The sequence below is a fragment of the Caretta caretta genome, chromosome 1 (assembly GCF_965140235.1).
Source record: "Caretta caretta isolate rCarCar2 chromosome 1, rCarCar1.hap1, whole genome shotgun sequence".
NCBI classification, from domain to species: domain Eukaryota; kingdom Metazoa; phylum Chordata; order Testudines; family Cheloniidae; genus Caretta; species Caretta caretta.
Window position 1 is genome coordinate 9,275,237 of NC_134206.1, and position 19,764 is coordinate 9,295,000.

At 50.4% G+C, this 19,764-nt stretch overlaps 1 protein-coding gene across 5 annotated transcripts in view; it reads left to right on the forward strand.

The window, feature by feature from the left end:
• The window catches only part of ARAP1 (ArfGAP with RhoGAP domain, ankyrin repeat and PH domain 1), a 227,884-nt gene that overhangs the window by 27,038 nt on the left and 181,082 nt on the right, over positions 1 to 19,764 (forward strand). For 3 of the 5 annotated variants that reach the window (XM_048838582.2, XM_075125793.1, XM_075125792.1), the window contains exon 1: positions 15,072 to 15,197. The exons of the other annotated variants lie outside the window; for them this stretch is intronic. The gene's annotated coding sequence lies outside the window, so the exon portion shown is untranslated. Of the gene's footprint in view, positions 1 to 15,071; positions 15,198 to 19,764 lie in introns of those variants that run through there. 5 annotated transcript variants of the gene reach the window in all.

Consider the following 19,764-nt stretch of genomic DNA (forward strand, 5'->3'; position numbering starts at 1 on the left):
TACTGTGCTGAAAATAGGTGTTTAGAGAGCGCTTTGAAGTTGCAGCTCGGGCTCTGAAGCCCACCCTCTCACTTGGCTTCACAGCCCAAGCTTCCATGTCTACGTGAGCCCTGTAAGCCTGAGACTGTCGCCCCGGGCTCAGAGCGGGGGGCTGTGTAGACGTACCCTGAGAAGGCCGATCGTCTAGGGCTCTGGCTAGGTGACACAAAAGCTGCTTTTTTTCCAATTCAGTGTCGCAGATTCAGAGATTTTGGGGGACAGTTAAATTATCGAGGCGTTAAACTGCGTCGACAGGGGGGTGCTGGGGCGGGAGGCGTTTCCCAGTTGCTGAGTCTGTTTCTATAAAGCACCTTTCCTCGGCACTCTGGAGGCGCGTTGCGTGTCCTTGTTTCGTCAGAGCCTGAGACACGCGTGCGTTCGTCGCGTGCATCAGCGGATCGTCGGGTCGCTGCATAAATGTCATGCTTGAGGAAAGGCAGAAGACTCTCTAAAAATAACCCGGGGCTTGCCGCCCAGATGGGACGGAAGAGAAAGGCTCCTCCTCCCAGCAACGCCTAGTTCCTCTAATCACAGCTTTTCTGCTCCCGCCTTCTTCCCCCTGCCCCACCCTTGGCAGCGTCCGCGGCAGAGCCTTCCCCCTTTGGGGTTGGGGGTGGCCCCTGGCACTTCCTGAATGTAGCTGCTCAGGTCACTGTGATAAGTTCATCAGCGCATCAGGCTCTCAAAGCTGTAGGCCGCTCCCATGGGGTCCCATTCAGCGGTGGGGCGGGCGTCCTAGGTTTGCATGTGACCGAAGCTCTCGCAGCCATGTTCAAAGCACTTGGGGAGGAGGGAGACTGAGTGCCTGGGTGCTCTGCGCTTAATTCTGATCTATGGCCTGCCCCCATGGTAATCAATGGGAGTTTTGTCCGTGGGTCCCTGTGCTTTAGATCCAGATCCAAGCAGGCAACTGGCCCCTTCGTCTGCAATGGGCCAAATGACTGGTTTGGGATCTAAACAGTCCCTTCAGCGTCGGGAACGTTTGGAGCTGGCCATTGTGGCTCAGACCCATGCCTAGGCTTTATGGTTGGACGACGTACGCGCACAAAGCCGACGTTCGCCCCGGGATGCCGGGATGGCATCTTGCTGCTCTCCCTGGTTGAAGACGATGGGTCGTGGAGGAGGAGGAGGAAGATTATTGGAGTCTGTTGGCATGATCCTGCTCTGGGCTGAACGGGACGCGGCTGTGGGGATTGGAAGCCTAATACGTTGCAATAGTGGGGGTGGCCCAGTGCTGGAGACGCCAGGAACGCAGCCCCTCCCCGCTCCCAGTGTGCTGTTATAGCTGCTGTCTGCTGCCATCCGTCGTGGCTGAGCGTTCCTGTGCGAGGGTATCGGGCAGCGTCTCTGCGGAGGACACAGCTGCCCTGCACGAGGCTGCAGTGAGCACACGCCCTCTGCCGAGCCATTTACCAAACACTTTCAGTTCCTGCTGAGAGGAAAGTGAAATACTCTGTGTGCTGCGCGGTCCTAACTGGTTTCAGGCTGTTGCAGCTGGTGCCACGGGGTGAGGGGCGTGATTCTGCAGAGCACGGGGAAATGCCAGAGTCTCACCACCCTGCCGCTCGAAACGTAACCCCTGAGTTCTCGCTGGATCCGTGTCCCATGGATTTGGCTCCAGCCCTGGCCACCTCTCGCTAATGCCTCAAAAAGGAAAAAAATTGGGAATGGCAATCTGTATTCTGCAGTGGTGAGGCATGTTTGGGAGGGGAAGCTGGCGCTGGAGAGGCAGCGTGGTGCAGGGGGTGGGCCACTGGGACAGGACCCCTGGGTTCTATTCCCAGCTCTGCCACTGGCCTGCTGGGTGACCTTGGGCAAGTCACTTTCCTCATCTGTGCCTCAGTTTCCCCTCTAGTCTATTTTAGATTGTACTTTCTTTGGGGCAGGGACTGTCTCGCTCTGTGTCTGTGCAGCATCCAGCAACCAGAGGGGAAAGATTGTCCAGTGGTTCGGGTCCTAACCTTGGACCCAGGAGAGCTGGGTTCTATTTCTGGCCTGCTGGGTGGCCTTGGGCCAGGCACTTCGTCTCTCTGTGCCTCAGTTTCCCCATCTGTACAATGGGGATAACAGCCCTTCCTCCCAGGGGTGGTGTGAAGGGAAATGCATTAGAAGGTGAGGCGCTCAGCTGCTAGGGTGACTAGGGAGCGGGAGGTCAGATGGGCACCTATAGTACGTAGACTAGGGTCCTTAGTTCAGTTGGCAATTCTGGGTGCTACTGCAGTACAAATCATCATCATCATCACCGCAGTGCTGCTACTGAGTTCTGCCAGCCATACAGATAGACAGAGACCTTTGGTCTCTTTAGTGCTACTCTGCATCCCACTCCCTCTTGCGGTCAGTAGACTCCTATAATCCAAACTATTTAATGGCTGTATTTCTTCTAGTGTGTCAGTTCTTAGCTCTCCCTGGGTAAGACAAGTTTCTGCTCTCTCTCACTGGATTTGACAGTCCTCTGTCCCTTCACCTGCTGTGATCCCAGCATCTCCCACTGTTACCCCCATCCAGCCACTGTGCTTTAAACCACCCCAGAGTACCAGTGCTCCAAGTGCTGACAGATTGTGATGTGGTGAGATGGTGGCAAGAGACAGCAGAGATACAATTTCCTGACCTATTTTATAAAGGTTTACGCCCAGTGTATAAAGTGTGTCAAGCGCTGTGGGCCCTGCAAACCCCTCTGGGTGGGACGGACATTTCTGAGTACAAGATAAGACTGGAAAGAGATTCTGAAGGTCAGATTGTGTGTGTCTGATACGTTCCCCATCTCCTGCGAAGACACAGAAAACTGTAAGAAGAAAAGGAGGACTGGTCGCACCTTAGAGACTAACAAATGCTCAAATAAATTGGTTCGTCTCTAAGGTGCCACAAGTTCTCCTTTTCTTTTTGCGGATACAGACTAACACGGCTGCTCCTCTGAAATTTATTTGAGCATAAGCTTTCGTGTTTGTGCACTTACCAGCGGTTCTAATGATGTCTCAGCTATGTGGTGGCATCCGATGTGTGTGTAGTCTTCGTAAGTTGTGTTTTCCTGTAGGTAATGAATAAAACCTATTTTCACAAGACAGCTCGTGTATTAAACTCATGGACAAGTTCTCCCTCTGCCTTCAGCACTACGCGGCTTTGCAATGTCCTATTAGGGAAACTCAAGACACAGCGTGAGAACATCTGGTTTTCTAAAGAAACACTAGCAACCTCTACAGGCCACTATCCTCTGACCCCACTGAGGAGTACCAAAAGAAACTACACCATCTGCTCAAGGAAATCCCTGCTACATGGGAACAAATCTACAGGGACATACCCCGAGAGCCCCGACCAGGGGTATTCCATCTGCTACCCAAGATCCATAAACCTGGAAACCCTGGACGCCCCATCATCTCCGGCATCGGCACCCTGACAGCAGGATTGTCTGGCTATTTGGACTCTCTCCTCAGACACTACGCTACCAGCACTCCCAGCTATCTTCGAGACACCACCGACTTTCTGAGGTAACTACAGTGCATTGGTGATCTTCCTGAAAACACCATCCTGGCCACCATGGATGTAGAAGCTCTTTCTTTATACCAATATATTCCACATGAGGATGGACTACAAGTTGTCAAGAACAGCATCCCTGATGAGGCCATGGCACACCTGGTGGCTGAGCTTTGTGACTTTGTCCTCCCCCACAACCATTTAAGATTTGGGGACAACTTATACCTTCAAGTCAGTGGCACTGCTATGGGTACCTGCATGGCCCCACAGTATGCCAACATCTTTATGGCTGACTTAGAGCAATGCTTCCTCAGCTCTCGTCCTCTAGCATCCCTCCTCTACTTGCACTACATTGATGACATCTTCATCATATGGACCAATGGGAAGGAGGCCCTTGAAGAATTCCACCTGGATTTCAACAGTTTCCACCCCACCATCAACCTCAACCTGGACCAGTCCATACAAGAGATCCACTTCCTGGACACTACAGTGAAAATAAGTGATGGTCACATAAACACCACCCTGTACTGGAAACCTACTGACTGCTATACTTACCTACATGCCTCCAGCTTCCATCCAGGATACACCACACGATCCATTGTCTACAGCCAAGCCCTAAGATACAACCGCATTTGCTCCAATCCCTCAGACAAAGACAAACACCTACAGATCTTTATCAAGCATTCTTAAAACTACAATACCCACCTGGGGAAGTGAGGAAACAGATTGACAGAGCAAGATGGGTACCCAGAAATCACCTACTACAGGACAGGCCCCACAAGGAAAATAACAGAACTCCACTGGCCATCACGTACAGCCCCCAGCTAAAACTTCTCCAGCACATTATCAACAATCTACAACCTGTCCTGGAAAACAATCCCTCACTCTCACAGACCTTGGGAGACAGGCCAGTCCTCGCTAACAGACAGCCCCCGAACCTGAAGCAAATACTGACCAGCAACTACACACCACACCACAGAAACACTAACCCAGGAACAATCCTTGTAGCAAACCTCGTTGCCTACTCTGTCCCCATATCTACTCTAGCGACACCATCGGAGGACCCAACCACATCAGCCACACCATCAGAGGCTCATTCACCTGCATGTCTACTAATGTTATATATGCCATCATTTGCCAGCAATGCCCCTCTGCCATGTACATTGGCCAAACCAGACAGTCTCTACGTAAAAGAATAAATGGACACAAATGGGATATCAGGAATGGTAACATACAAAAGCCACTAGGAGAACACTTCAATCTTCCTGGACATTCAATAACAGATTTGAAAGTAGCTATACTTGAACAAAAGAACTTCAGAAACAGTCTTCAAAGAGAAACTGCAGCACTAAAATTCATTTGCAAATTTAACACCATTAATTTGGGCTTGAATAGGGACTGGGAGTGACTGGCTCATTACAGAAGCAGCTTTGCCTCTCCTGGAATTGACAGCTCCTCATCTATTGTTGGGAGTGGACAACATCCACCCTGATCGAATTGGCACTGTCAACACTGGTTCTCCACTTGTGAGGTCACTCCCTACTCTTCGTGTGTCAGTAGATTTATGTCTGCATCTGTAACTTTCACTCCATGCATCTGAAGAAGTGAGGTTTTTACCCACGAAAGCTTATGCTCAAATAAATCTGTTCGTCTTAAAGGTGCTACCGGACTCCTTGTTGTTTTTGTGGATGCAGACTAACCCGGCTACCCCCTGATACTAGCAACCTTTGTAATGCTCAGGATTTTCTTTTACTGCTTAAAGTAAACCAGCGAGTGGGATAAGCAGAGAAAAGATGACGACTTGCCAAACAGATTTCGGTCTTTGCCTTTTGAAGCGTTAATAGCAGCGCGTTTAGGCACCAAAACCAGGCTCCAAAATCCACCTTTCGGCACCTCAATGGTAGCCTGATTTTCATAAGGGCTGAGTGGCTGGCAGTTCTTGTTCATAGCTGCTGGATACTCAGCGCTTCTGAAAGCCAGTCTGTTAAGTGCTTGGTGTGGATTTAGGAGCCGGACTTTATGCAACTCTTTTTAAAACCTAGGCCTGTGTTTCTAACGGCCTTTGTTCTTCTCTGGCCCACGTAATCCCAGCATTCGAGAGCCTCACAAACGGTAAAGAATGAATCGTTGCAGCACGGAAGGGAGGTGCCTCCATTTGTCAGATGGGGAAACTGAGGCACAGAGATTTACATGACTTGCCCAAGAGTACATGGGAGCCAGGAATAGAAACGAGATCTCCTCAAAAGTTGTATTTTCAACTGATTTTAAAATAAATTAAAAGGCCATGATTTCTATTTATGATTTAACATTCTTTTTAGTGTATTAAGTGTATCCACTCCATGTGCAGCGGCAGTCAAAAACGCAAACAGAGCGTTGGGAATCCTTACAAAAGGCACAGGTAATAAGACCGAAAATATCATATTACCTCTATATAAATCCATGGTACACCCACACCTTGAACACTGCGTGCATATGTGATTGCCCCATCTCAAAGATGATATATTGGAATTGGTTCAGAAAAGGGCAACAAAAATGATGGAACAGCTTCCGTATGAGGAGAGATTAATAAGACTGGGACTTTTCAGCTTGGAAAATAGACAACTAAGGGGGGATATGATAGAGGTCCATAAAATCATGACTGGTGTGGAGAAAGTAAATAAGGAAATGTTTACTTCTCATAACACAAGAACTAGGGGTCACCAAGTGAAATGAATAGGCAGCAGGTTTAAAACAAACAAAAGGTATTTTTCACACAACGCACAGTCAACCTGTGGAACTCCTTGCCAGAGGATGATGTGAAAAGCAAAACTATAACAGGGTTCAAAAAAGAACGAGAGAAGTTCATGGAGGATAGGTCCATCAATGGCTATTAGCCAGGATGGGTAACAGTGGTGTCCCTAGACTCTGTTTGCTGGAATCTGGGAATGAGCGACAGGGGATGGATCACTTGATGATTCCCTGTTCTGTTCATTCCTTCTGGAGCACCTGGCATTGGCCACTGTCGGAAGACAGGATACTGGGCTAGAGGAACCTTTGGTCTGACGCAGTGTGGCCGTTCTTATGTTCTTTTCATAGAATCATAGAATATCAGGGTTGGAAGGGACCTCAGGAGGTCATCTAGTCCAACCCCTGCTCAAAGCAGGACCAATCCCCAATTTTTGCCCCCAATCCCTAAATGGCCCCCTCAAGGATTGAACTCACAACTGTGTGTTTAGCAAGCCAATGCTCAAACCAGTGAGCTTTTGTTCTTAAGTGCCAGTGAAAGGTGTCAGATCGGCAGCTCTTGAGCGGAAGGTCATCAGTTGCTTCAGAGAAGGGACAACCAGGAACCGTCGGACCCCCGCACCCACACACCGATGTGCCCACACTCTGATCTTTGGGCTCCGTATCCTGAGGTAAGAGGGATACCTCGGGCTCCATGGCCCATTCAATCACTGCCAGCAGGTCACTATTCACGCCTGTTTGGGCGATTGTTTTTGTGATATAAAGAGAGTCACTGCCTCAAAGGGTTTAAAATCCAGAGTGGTGGAAGGAGGTGTCACTGGTGCTCAATAAATAATTAGCAATGGTAGAAGACGGGATGACTGGGGAAACCAGAGGTGGGGCTGACTTGGCGGAGTCCTCTTTCTGTGCAACACTACAATCCAACTCCCTTCTTGTGGGCGTCACTGAAGACGTGAGGTAGGCCTTTGAAGGAGTTCCAGATGGTTTGCCCTGAAAGATTAATTTGCTTCCTTCATACTAATGTAACCGGGTGGGTGGGGTGGGGTGGGGGGGGGGGAGATTTTGAATCTATGTCCCCCTTTGTATGTTTATAAAGTCCGTTTTCTGTATTCCTAACCCCTTCCGTGGTGTTCACATCCCTGGATGGGTTTCCATGTTGGGTGAACTCTTGTGGCTGTTAGCGAGTGCTTTGCGGTGCTCAGATCCCACTGTGAGCGGTGCTATTTCAAGCCTCAGAGAGACCCCAAAGGAAAGAGATAACTGAGGCCTAGACCACCACTGGTCATTAATAAGTGTGTTGTATTTTTCACAAGAGCAAATGTCTTAGCTGCAGTGTTCAGTCTAGGGGGGTAGATTTTTAAGGCCAGAATGGACAGTAATAATCAGCTAGTCTGACCTCCTGCATGGCAAAGGTTAGAGAATTTCAGAGTGATCCCTTTGTCAAGCCCAATAACTTGTGGTTGAACTAGACCAGGGGTGGCCAACCTGAGCCTAAGAAGGAGACAGAATTTACCAATGTACGTTACCGAAGAGTCTCAGTAATACGTCAGCAGCCCCCCGTCAGCTCCCTGCCCCACTGGCAGCCCCGCCGATCAGCGCCCTCCTGATCAGCTGTTTCGTGGCGTGCAGGAGGCTCTGGGAGGGAGGGGCAGGAGTGAGGGCACGGCAGGCTCAGGAGAGGGGGCGGGAAGGGGTGGAGTGGGGGCAGGGCCTGTGGCAGAGCCAAGGGTTGAGCAGTGAGCACCCCCCGGCACATTGGAAAGTTGGCCCCTGTAGCTCCGGCCCCAGAATCGGTGCCTAGACAAGGAGCCGCATATTCACTTCTGAAGAGCTGCATGGGGCTCCAGAGCCCCAGGCTGGCCGTCCCTGAACTAGAGCAGTGCTTCTAGACAGAGCCTGATTTTAAGCTTGAGCTGGACTTTAAGATGTCAGGTGATTGAGAATCCACCACACCCTTTAGGAAGCGGTGGTTAATTGCCTTCATTGTTTTTAAAAAAACAAAAAACAAAACCCTCTTATTTCTAGTTTGAACTTTGCTGACTTCAGTGGCCAGCCGTTGGATCTTGCTTTGCCTTTGTATGCTCGAAAAAAGAGCCCCCTAGCATCAGCTGTCGTCTCCCTGAGTAGATGGAATAGACCATGATTGAGTCCAATTCCAATTGGGTAATTGCCTTCTGCCTCCTTGAATTTCCCCCTTATTTTTCTCCACCTCCTGTCTTAGACTGTTGTGTGGGGTAAGCTGTGTGTGGTTAAACAAGTGCTAATTCCACCCCAGTGATGGCTGCATTTCAGTGGGGGGCGGAGGGGCAGGAAACCATTCTCCTATATATCGAATTTATAGGGATTTCTATGGTACTCGTCACCATAGCTTAAGTTTATAAAATGCTTTCTGCCCTAGTTATCTTCTTGACTGAGGTGTTTATAAACACCTTAGGGAAAGAGGGAAGCTGTCAACAAAGTTTTGAAGCATCCAGTCAGTGAAAGGAGAACCAAGATGCTTAACAGGAAGGAAATGGTCAGACAGGCAGTGTAGGCTGGAGCAAATAATTACGATCCGATAACTCACCAGAGGAAAGTGGAGTTTGGGAGATGAAGACACCAGAGTTACAGAAAGGAAGGTTTCAGAGGGGTAACCGTGTTAGTCTGTATCAGCAAAAACAATGAGGAGTCCTTGTGGCACATTAGAGATTTATTTAGAAATTTGGGCATAAGCTTTCGTGGGCTAAAACCCACTTCATCAGATGCATGGAGTGAAAAATACAGTAAGCAGTAAGGGAAGGAGAAGACATGAGCCATCGGTGAGAGTAGGGCCCTGCAGAAGGACTGGATCAGGAGGGCAGTCCAGGTTATACATGGTGACCTAGCAGGAAATCGCTGAAGTGCTGAGCCTTTGGGTTCTCAAACTTAGGGGGCTGGGTGTGGGAGGGCTGGAAGCTCTGCCAGTGAGAGTCTATGGCCTCTAGCTGCGGGGTAGGGAGAAGCTGTTCTTCAAGGAGGAGTAGGGCCGGCCTGAAAACAAGAGCAGAGTTTCATGAAAAATGGGGCGTGTTGATGTTTGTTTCCATTCTGATGTGGAATGAAATTAGAGACCCTTGAAAATCTTCTGGAGAGAGGGAGTGAGACCCCACCCCCAGCCCAGAATGGCTCATAGCCCAGGGGCAGGGCCCTCACTGGGGATGTGGGAAACCCAGGTTCAAGCTCTGCTCTGCCTGATTTGGCAGATTCACTGGTCTGCCACCCCACTGGGGTGGGACATGCGCTCCCTCTGGCTTTGACTAGGCATTCAGATGAGGGGAGGCACCAGAGTTGCTGCTTGGAGGAGAGGGAATGTGTTGAGACAGCCTGGCAGCAGATCTTACTAAAAAAAAAAATCACTTTGCCCTTCTAGAGCCTCTTCCATCTGCATGTCTCCAAGCACTTGGTAGACATTAGCTAATTAAAGGCTCTCAGTACCCAGTGAGTTGTCAGGTTTATTACACTAATTATACAAATGGGGAAACTGAGGCGCAGGGCAACAACTTGCCCAGGGTCACACATCTGGCCAGTGGCAGAGCTGGGAATGCAACCCAAGTCTTCTGAGTCCCAGCCCTGTGCCTTAAAAATGCAAACATCCTCTGACCCTCCCCTAACCCCCCCCTCCAGGAAAGAGCAAGAGAAAACCATCAAGGTTGGTCTGAAAACTCCAGCTGCTGCTTGCTAGGGCCTTCCTCCATAGCAGACCTGCCTGTGGCAGGCTGGGTGATTAACAGGAGACAGAGGGAGAACGTGCTAATCGAGACTTGCTCCTCTGGTGGGAGGCAGGGGGGAAGGTGAGCAGAGCGTTTGCATACCCCCACTCTCTCTGATCAAGCCAAAAGTACCACTCAGAAGTCCAGATTTCCTCCCAGCCTTCCACAGAGATGCAACCTACCCAGCGCCTCCACCCCTGAGCCCGAATGTCAGGGCGTGGGAAAGCCTGGTGCATGCCAGGCTACGGCACCGCTCAGTGTCTCCTTCTGAGGTTTGGTCTCCTGCCTCTTTGCCTGATGGTAACAGATGTAACCGGAGTGCTCTCCCTTCTCTGACCTGGCCCCCAGGCCAGGCCCCCTCAAACCACCAAGTGAAGACGGAGAGCAGTGTTGATTCTCCAGCCTTCGTTTCACCGCTGTCAACAGAGCATTTTCACCCCTCTGCAGGGCTCTTGTGCGAGATGGTTGCCGTCCCGTCACCGTGCGTTGAGCCTCACAGATTGGGCCGAGCCTGTCAAGGACCCTCCTTGTTCCTCTGATTCCCTCCTTTGAAACGGCCACTTTTGGGGTCTTGCTCCACAGGGGTCCTGGCAGCTCTTCCCCTCCCTTGGCTCTGCCTTTTCCTTGGGGAGCCCATGGCAGCAATGGAAGTCTGCCTGCTGAGTCTTGGCTGGTGCTGAGTTCTGGTCTCAGCCAGTGCGGGGCATGCAATATATTGCCTGGGGTCAGTTCATGGGGGGGGCAGAGAAAGGAAACGGGGACTATGGATGAGCAGGGAAAGGGAAGCGGAGAGAAGCCAGGGAGCTTGCCAGGAGCGAGGGGAGTCAGGGGTCTGCTGGAAGATGACAAGGAGGGACAGGCCAGGTGTCACAGAGGGCAGCTCAGCATACTGGTGGCGGGATGCTTCCCCATGCCGCTGTGCACAGATACTCAGAGGGATTCAGCCACGTGCAGAGAGGAGGGAGGGGGCTGCCCGGGGAGAAAGGGAAGGTTCCTGAACTTGTTTACAAGAAGCTCTCGGCTGGAGCCTGCCTTGCAACCGCATCCCCTTTGATCCGGGGCTTATGGGAAGGCATCATTATGGAAATGGAAGTAAAACCCGAGAAGGCGAAGCACGGACTACTGCTCAGTGGGAACCAGGTTGTTCTGATCCCTGGACTTCCCTCTCTGGCAGCGTCAACAGCCCTGAGATGCCCCCCCGACCTGGCACCATCGCTCTTCGTTTCCTCGCTGGGGCTGGCAGCCCCCGCGGGGGCTCGGATGGGCAACAGTGGTGGCTCTGAGGCCGAGGCTGATGGTTTGCTGCTCAGGCAAACCACTGGCCTTGTTCAGTCATCCTAGCTAGAGAATCTGGGCCACGTCGTCCTCCTGGTGTCCTGACTGAGAGATTGAAGAGCCTGAGATTGTTACCGGGGAAAGGAGACCGATCAAGGAAGCGTGATGGAAGGATATAAAACCCTGGCTGGTCGAGAGAAGGTGGATCAGGAACGTCTGGTCTCCCCGCCACAGAACACAAGAACAAGGGAACTGTAACAAGGCAGGGCTTCTCCCCAGCTTGTGACGGGTTCGCTGCCAGGCCCACAGTCTCTTTAGGTTTATTGTCCAAACTTAACCAACCAACCAAAAGCTGCTCCTCAGCTCACCCTTCACATCTCCGGCTCTCTCTGCCTTCCTGCCCATGGGTCTCTCTCAGTCCTGCTGGTCTCTCAGTCCTGCTGCACCTAGCTGTCTAGCGCAGAGGTTCTCAAACTTTTTCCTTCTGAGGCCCCCCCCACTATATAAACTCCACTGCCCACCCATGCCACAGCCACTGGTTTTCAGTAGCTTAAGAGCCGGGGCCGGCGTTAGGGGGTAGCAAGCAGAGCAGTTGCCCAGGGCCCCACGCCACAGGGTTCCCCGCAAAGCTAAGTAGTTCAGGCTTTGGCTTCAGCCCTGAGCAGTGAGGCTCAGGATTTGGCTTTCTGCCCTGGGCCCCAGTGAGTCTAACGCTGGCCCTGCTCTCTGGCTTATTTTGGTGCTGCTCGCGGCCCCCCAGAGGGCCCCAGACCCCTGGTTGAGAACTGCTGCTATAGGGCTCCTTTGTAGCCCCCAGGTGCTTCCCCGTCGCCTATGGCCCTCTGGTTTCAGCTCTGAGAGCCTGCAGGCATCTCCCTCTGCTGCCTTCAGCCTTCCACCCTCTGCAGTCTTTTCTGGTCTTGGCTCTCTCTGGCTCAGGAAAGACAGCTTGCTAGCCCCTCCACTGGCTTTCCTGCTAATTCCTCCCTCTTTCCAGAAAGGGTCTGCAGTCCCTCGAGGCTGCCTCCAGTCTCCTGACTTCACCTTACTTGTCCTCACCAGGGCTTTCACACTGGGTCTCTTCCTGGCCTTTTATAGCCTTCGGTGCTGCTGACTTGGGAGCACCTGCTCTGGTGCAGGATCGCTGAATCTACTTCATTAACTGGGGCCAGCCACCCTGTGACAGGGACATGCAAAACCTGATCAAACAAAATACTCCTTCCCCCCAACACGAGACATACAATCAGACCATGGAACTCACTGCCACTGGATGTCATTGACCTCGAGAACTCGGCAAGGTTCAAAGACTAATGGGACATTTGCATAGATATAAAGAATATCCAGGGTTGTCATAATTAGTGACAATAAAGCTGTTGGCAGGGAGATGAACCTTATGCTTCAGGGTTTAAATCAGTCTCTAATTAGTTTTCCTCCTGATCTCTAATAATGAGAGCGGGGGGGGGGGGGGGAGCGGATTATCCCACAACGGCTGTGGTGGGGTTTTAACTCTTCCTGTGGAGTACCTGGTGTTGGCCACTGTCAGAGGCGGGATGCCGGGATAGTTGGGCCGTGGGTCTAATGCAGTCTGGCCATTGCTACCTCCCTATATAGCAGTCAGTCTCTGTTATGGAGTCTGCCCCGATGAGATTCCCTTTGAGTCTAACACCAGCTCGGGTAACATTGTCCTCTTCCCTAGGCTAATGCCCTGTCTCTGGCTGCCCCACACACACGTTCAGGTTACTGTCCCTTTAAGTGCTCTGGGCACAGGACTGCTGTCTCTGCGTCGTCCCTGAGTTCCTTTTCTACTGTCTGGATGCAGGGCCCCTTGCTGCTGCAGCTTCTGCCGGCCGCAGCCTGCTTGCTCTGGGAATTGGATCCCAGAAAGCCAGCTCTCTTGCTGGCCTGGGAGGGCCCATTTTTAAAGGGTTTTCACCCCTGTCGCAGAGAGGAGTCACATTAAGTGTGGTGCAATCGTGGCTCAGCAGATTCCACATGCCGTCTCTTGCTCGGACGAGGCCTTGGCATTCTCGTACCTGTGACGGTTGAAGGTCCGAAAATCTGGAGCTGTGATACAAATTACTTATAATATCCTAAACTGCACATTCACTAAATATGGGTTGCCTCATTAAATTAATTTGCAGTCAGCCGCCTTAGATCTGACATGGGGAGCTTTTGTGGTAAGACTAAATTATCAACATTTAAATATCAATTGCTTTGCACTTGGTTCACGGAGATCTGCCCACAGCACTGAGCGCTGCTAATGAATGTCTCCACTGTTGCTGTGTTCAGACATATTTGTACTAACTGTTGTTAGTTTTTAGAGCCATGGCTGTCCCAATCTAGGACGAGACAAATGTTCTGTCTGTCCTGTAATGTATCCAGTGTTCTCTGCTTGTGTGTAAAATCTTGCTGGTTTCTAAAAGAAGCATAATTGTGTGGGGAAAAAAAACTAACGGCTGATGTCAGTTTCCAACCCCAGCACAAACGTAACACAGAATTTTGAATCTTTTTGTGAGTGGCAATTAAAGTTCATTGCAAGAATAAAGCAAAGGTGTTTCTTGAATTATTTCCCTCTTGGAGAACACCAGAAATCCTGAGGAAATGACTCACCCCAGCTAGTAGTTACAAGTAGTATTCAGGTTTCAGAGTAGCAGCCATGTTAGTCTGTATTCGCAAAAAGAACAGGAGTACTTGTGGCACCTTAGAGACTAACCAATTTATTTGAGCAGCAGCTTTCGTGAGCTACAGCTCGCTTCATCGGAATGCATCTGATGAAGCTCACGAAAGAAACTCCTTTTCTTTAAGCAGTATTTGGAAGCGCTGCTAAGAGCCAGGGGACATTTGCTGACATTAAAAGGTGACAAATACAAAAGGAAGTGCCTTTTCACACAGCTGTGTCCACCGCAGTGCTGCTGAGGCTGAATGTGCAGTGAGAGTCAGAAAGGGGTTGGACATTTAAGAGCTTTATATCAAGCATATCCACTGTTATCATAATTAATGGCAGCCAAATATTTTAGCAGGGTTATTAAACTCCATGCTTCAGGATCTAAGCCAATCTCTAACTGTTAGAGGCCAAGGTGAGACCTCCTGGGGATGCACATTATCCCAATCTTCTATTGCAGGGTTCTTACTCCTTTCTCTGAAGCGTCTGAGAACATACTGGACCAGCACCAGATCTACATTACAAAGCTTTGTTGGCCTACCATGTTGGTTAGGGGTATGCAAAAAGACACCCGTCCAGTGAGCCAGCATTGTAGACCTTTCTAAGCTGCCCAAGAGCCCCGCACAAAGGCACCTGTTATAAATTACACACCCCAGTCTCCGTTTCTCTCCATTCTTTTTTGGTTGGTTGGCTAAGACGTGAAGCATGTTTGTAAAGAAATGACAAACAGAGCCATCAGGGCTAAAGAGGAAGGAGGAGAGTCCCCAGGTCAGGCAGAGTCACTGGCCTCTGGTCATGTGGAGCAGGAGTGAGCCGTGTGACTCAGGAGGGGGTTGTGGGCACTGCTAAGCAGTGTCAATAGTAGTGTGTGCTCCAGGCCATGTTAGCCCAGATGCCCCAGGTAGCGTGTGGGAGTGGCTGTGATCTCTGCTCTCTGAGCTGGGTGTTCACACTCCTGGGGCTGTGATTGTGGAGGTGGCTGGGTTTTCCGCCCTCCCTCCTCCCCCCAAGATCATCTTAATTATCTTAAACGAATGGCTGAAGGCTCTGGCAGCCTGCATTTAAATGAAGGTCATTGCAACATGCTCTCATAAGAGTACAATTGTTAATGTCGCGTGTGTGTGTGTGTGTGTGTGTGTTTCTTTTCTGGTAAGTTCCCGGTTGCTGTAGCAGCATTTGAGGAAGTTCCCCAGCAAGCAGCACACCCGTAGCTAACTCTGACAGTGGAGGAAGCTAGAGAAGGGGGAATGGAGCGCCGGGCTTCAGAATTCAGATCTCGCAGCTAAAAAAAAAAAAATAAGGTACTGGATTATTTACTTGTGGTTTTGTTGTTGTTGCTTCTATAAAAAGCCTGTTGGGGGTGAAAAAGGGAAAGAATTGAGTGTCTCAGCAGCATGTGTTTCTTCATCTTGGTTGCCTGGCAGAGCGTAGGGGCTGGAGTGAAGATTGCTGCCTTGTTTGTGAGAGGGAAACTTGATAAGACAGGCCGTTGACAGGGAACCTTAATAAAACAGCATGTGTGGATGGATGATACCACTTTTATGTATTGCTCAGCGTCTTTCCGACCAACTGATCCCTGTAGATTCAGCTAATTCAGCCGCCGAGAGAAATAGCAGCAGAGGGGCAGAGAAGTAAAGAATCATGAGGCGGGCAGGAAATGTTCGTTACTGGGTAGGATTCGATACACAATGGAGAGATGGAGAATGCTCCTGTAAAGGGAAACAGCATGGGGTAGTGGCTAGAGCGTGGGGCTGGAAGACAGGACACCGGGGTTCTCTTTCTGAGTGATCTTGGTGAAATAGTTCCCCCCTCCTGTGCCTCGGTCTTCCCATCAGTAAAATGGGGATAATGCTGGTGTACCCCACAGGGGTGCTGTGAGGCTAAAGAGTGGGGATCATGACACTCCCCCACCATCACCAAGCGTTTTAAGATCTATGGATGGAATGGGCTGAGCAGAATTAACCCTGTTTCAGGGGACTCTGGTTGTTTTCTGCTTGGCCATTGCCTGATTCAGAGCTGGAAGTTGTAAGTGGGCTGTCATGCTGTGTTCTCCTTTCATTTTGGTGGTTTATCCAGGAGCTGTCTTAAGCACATTTCAGTTCCTGTTTCTTTTATCTCGTGTTTGTCGTGGGGAGTTGCTGCATCGCTTGATCAGGTTCTTACCCTTCCCTGATGCAGGCTGCCTGGCCTGTGCTCAGAGCCATAGGCTTATATGTAATGGATGCTCCTCCCCGTTTAATCTGTGGCTGGATGATTCCAGGCGGTTCTGAGGGGTCTGTGGTGACTTGAGCTAGACTGGCTGTGAAATCAATAGCACTAGAGTTGCAATCTATATGGCAGGTTGCATAGTCCCCTTCCATCTCCCCTTCCCGTTCATGTCTGTCTGTCTCTCTGTCCCCTTTCTTTGCATTGCCATCTGAACACCAAACTAGCTCTGCAAATGCACCTCAGTTGTGACCTGCCACACCCCCTGCTACTCCAGTCCTCCTCCGCTCCTGCTTTGCCAATGCACTGCTCTCCTGCCCTGCTGCAGTCCTAGTTCCCCCATGTGCAGCTCTGCAGATGCATCTCACCGAGCCTGCTTCTACCCACAGCGCACATGCAGGTTCCCCTGACAATAAGGCTGGAAGGCCTCTCCTATTCCCATGCATTCAGCTATTTGTCATTGTAACATGCCAGTCCCCTGACACACCGCCTTGTACTCCAGGGCAGAACTACCCTTTGCGTTGTTGGTAATTCCCATATCGCTCTGATTTGCATGAGCGAACTTCAGCCACGTGGGTGCTTATCAGATGCAGCGGGGTGAGGTGAAAGCAGCTATTAAACGTGCCTGTGTCTTCCTCACCATATCCTAGAAATTTGGCTGTCAGCGCCTTGCACCTTCCTGCGGGGGAGTGCTTGTTGATTAAATAATTACAGACACAGGCCTGAATTAGCAGTGACGTGTCAGGAGGGTTGTGTAAGCTACGCAGTGGTATGTGGGTATCAGTCTTCGGGTACTTGTACGCTGCAGCGAGTTGGGTAGGCAGACATGCACTAGCTCTGCTGGGGCTAGCAAGCTAAAAATAGCAGCGTAGCTAGGAGTAGCCGTGGGCGGCAGCTCCGGCTCACCGCCCAAGTACAAACCCGCCTGGAGCCTCCGGCTATGTATTTGGATGGCTAGCCCCAGGCACCACCCATGCTACCCCTGTCTTCCCTGCTCCTTTTAATGTGCCAGCTCCCAGTTGCAGGGTAAATGGACCCTTGGTAGTCCTAGGTATTTATAGGAGGTTAAGCCGGTGCCACACCTGTGTTGATGGGGTTGGCTAAAGGTGTATGTTGAGCTAATTTGAGCTCCGTCTAGAGCTTCTGAAACTTGCCTCTGAATTTGCCCCAGAGCATGGGATTAAAAGCTGTGACAATGTCGTGCAGTGTAGCTTGAAATCGCACTGTTCAAAGTCCTGTGGGAAAATACACTGCAACAGCAGGGGTGAAACCTGCCTTCAGGAACCTCTCCAGAGTCTCAGAGTAGCAGCCGTGTTAGTCTGTATTCGCAAAAAGAACAGGAGGACTTGTGGCACCTTAGAGACTAACCCATTTATTTGAGCATAAGCTTTCGTGAGCTACAGCCCACTTCGTCGGATGCATTCAGTGGAAAATACAGTGGGGAGATTTATATACACAGAGAACATGAAACAATGGGTGTTACCATACACACTGTAAGGAGCGTGAGCACTTAAGGTGAGTTACTACCAGCAGGAGAGCGGGGAGGGGGGGACCTTTTGTAGTGATAATTAAGGTGGGCCATTTCCAGCAGTTGACAAGAACGTCTGGGGGGGGGATAAACATGGGGAAATAGTTTTACTTTGTGTAATGACCCATTCACTCCCAGTCTCTATTCGAGCCTAAGTTAATTGTATCCAGTTTGCAAATTAATTCCAATTCAGCAGTCTCTCATTGGAATCTTTTTTTGAATATTTTTATTGAAGAATTGCCACGTTTAGGTCTGTAATCGAGTGACCAGAGAGATTGAAGTATTCTCCGACTGGTTTTTGAATGTTATAATTCTTGACATCTGATTTGTGTCCATTTATTCTTTTACGTAGAGACTGTCCAGTTTGACCAATGTACATGGCAGAGGGGCATTGCTGGCACATGAGGGCATATATCACATTGGTAGATGTGCAGGTGAACAAGCCTCTGATAGTGTGGCTGATGTGATTAGGCCCTGTGATGGTGTCCCCTGAATAGATATGTGGACACAGTTGGCAAAGGGCTTTGTTGCAAGGATAGGCTCCTGGGTTAGTGGTTCTTTGTGTGGTGTGTGGTTGCCGGTGAGTATTTGCTTCAGGTTGGAGGACTGTCTGTAGGCAAGGACTGGCCTGTCTCCCAAGATCTGTGAGGGTGATGAGTCGTCCTTCAGGATAGGGTGTAGATCCTTGATGATGCGTTGGAGAGGTTTTAGTTGGGGGCTGAAGGTGACGGCTAGTGGCATTCTGCTATTTTCTTTGTTGGGCCTGTCCTGTAGTAGGTGACTTCTGGGTACTCCTCTGGCTCTGTTAATCTGTTTCTTCACTTCAGCAGGTGGATATTGTAGTTGTAAGAATGCTTGATAGAGATCCTGTAGGTGTTTGTCTCTGTCTGAGGGGTTGGAGCAAATGCGGTTGTATCGCAGAGCTTGGCTGTAGACAATGGATCGTGTGGTGTGGTCTGGATGAAAGCTGGAGGCATGCAGGTAGGAATAGCGGTCAGTAGGTTTCCGGTATAGGGTGGTGTTTATGTGACCATCGCTTATTAGCACCGTAGTGTCCAGGAAGTGGATCTCTTGTGTGGACTGGTCCAGGCTGAGGTTGGTGGTGGGATGGAAATTGTTGAAATCATGGTGGAATTCCTCAAGGGCTTCTTTTCCATGGGTCCAGATGATGATGTCATCAATGTAGCGCAAGTAGAGTAGGGGCATTAGGGGACGAGAGCTGAGGAAGCGTTGTTCTAAATCAGCCATAAAAATGTTGGCATACTGTGGGGCCATGCGGGTACCCATAGCAGTGCCGCTGATCTGAAGGTATACATTGTCCCCAAATGTAAAATAGTTACGGGTAAGGACAAAGTCACAAAGTTCAGCCACCAGGTTAGCCGTGACATTATCGGGGATACTGTTCCTGACGGCTTGTAGTCCATCTGTGTGTGGAATGTTGGCGTAGAGGGCTTCTACATCCATAGTGGCCAGGATGGTGTTATCAGGAAGATCACCGATGGATTGTAGTTTCCTCAGGAAGTCAGTGGTGTCTCGAAGATAGCTGGGAGTGCTGGTAGCGTAGGGCCTGAGGAGGGAGTCTACATAGCCAGACAATCCTGCTGTCAGGGTGCCAATGCCTGAGACGATGGGGCGCCCAGGATTTCCTGGTTTATGGATCTTGGGTAGCAGATAGAAAACCCCAGGTCGGGGTTCCAGGGGTGTGTCTGTGCGGATTTGTTCTTGTGCTTTTTCAGGGAGTTTCTTGAGCAGATGGTGCAGTTTCTTTTGGTAACCCTCCGTGGGATCAGAGGGCAATGGCTTGCAGGAAGTGGTGCTGGAGAGCTGCCGAGCAGCCTCTCGTTCATATTCCAGAGTCTGGTAACAACTGTACTTGAACGGCGCTGGTCTCCTACTGGAGGTGGAGCAGAGCTGTGATCCCCGGGCCAGATTCCAAGAGGAGTGGGAGCTGGTGAAACCTGTGCTAAGGGGCATGGTACACCAACTTAGAGTGGGCCCAATTCCCCACTCTCTGGTGCAACTGCAGTGGCAGGGTGGAGTCCAGCCTGCTGTCCACTAGCTCTTTCAGCTCTGCAGGGTTAACGGGAGTGAGTGCTGCGGGCAGTGGAGTTACACAGATGTAACTGGGGGCGGCA